Here is a 1,521-nt window from a genome sequence, read left to right on the forward strand (position 1 = left end):
CACACACATACACACACATGCGCATGCTTATTCCACCATATCTTTCTTTTCAGATGTAGACAGAAAAAATTAGATAACCACTCATGTGAAACCATGGCAGGATTTAATGTACACACACACACACACACACACACACACAAAACAGTCACACGCTCATTCCTAGACGCACACGCACACGCGTACACATACACACGCACACGCAAGCACATACATTCCCCTCTCACAAATGCATACAACTACATTCACACACACACATATAGAAATACATACGAGTGCTCACGCACGCGCGCACACACACACACACACACACACACACACACACATACATTCACATGAACACATTCTCAAATACATTCACAAATACCCCGTACATACGCATACGCACACATTACGAACACACATACAAATTCACACATGCTCACACATAAATACACACATTCACGTACGCACACATACACATACACTTTCACACACACACACACACACACACTGATACATACGAAGGTATATACATTCCCAAACACACATAAATACACAAGAACACACACAGATTCACATACATTCACACACACGAACACACACATTCCCAGACACATACGTACACACACCTAAACACACACATACGTACACACACATCTATACAAGTAAAGACACACACACATAAACACATACGTACACACACATCTATACAAGTAAAGACACACACACATAAACACATACACGCACACAGACCGACATAAACATACACATATGCATGGAACATTCGACAGATAACTTCCTCCATCTCTTAATATTTCTCCCAGCATCGATCCCTGTCTGCATCAGTCCTTCTTCCCTCTCATACCTCCCCACTCTCCCCAATATGTCTGACTGATTTAATTAGAACCAACGAACGACACCCTATAGTGTAATTCATTCTGCTAAAAATAACAGTCAAATCTTCATTAAACCACACTGTGCAGTCTTAAAAGAAACCGAAAGACAGAATGGATAATGTAGTCCTACAAATAAGAAGGGATGGTCACAATTGGATGACTTTAAATGGTAGATATGGTAAGTCATGGTTGTATTGACTTTGGTCAAACCACAACACAAATAGCTAAGTTATTTGATAGAAGCAGAGATTAGATGAAGTCCAGTTGGGGAGGAGGGAAGCATCTCTTTGTCTCTTTTCCTTCGTCAGTTTTTCAATGATCGTTCGAAGTTTCATGAGAACTAAAATATCTTACACACACACACACACACACACATATACACACACACGTATACGTGTGTGAACGTGTGACTATATGTGTGTGTATGTATGTAGGAATATATATGTGTGTGTATATATATATATATATATACAGTCTGTTAAAGATTGTCATACCGGCCATGACGAAGGGAAATAGCCCTGAAACTCGAGTCGCCTTTATATATATATATTTTTATTTATATATTTATATATTTGATCCTTTATGTTGAACACTCAATATTTCATCTACATTCAATACTTTATTTCATGGTGCCATCCATTTTTAT

Source organism: Octopus bimaculoides, chromosome 1 (assembly GCF_001194135.2).
Source record: "Octopus bimaculoides isolate UCB-OBI-ISO-001 chromosome 1, ASM119413v2, whole genome shotgun sequence".
NCBI classification, from domain to species: domain Eukaryota; kingdom Metazoa; phylum Mollusca; class Cephalopoda; order Octopoda; family Octopodidae; genus Octopus; species Octopus bimaculoides.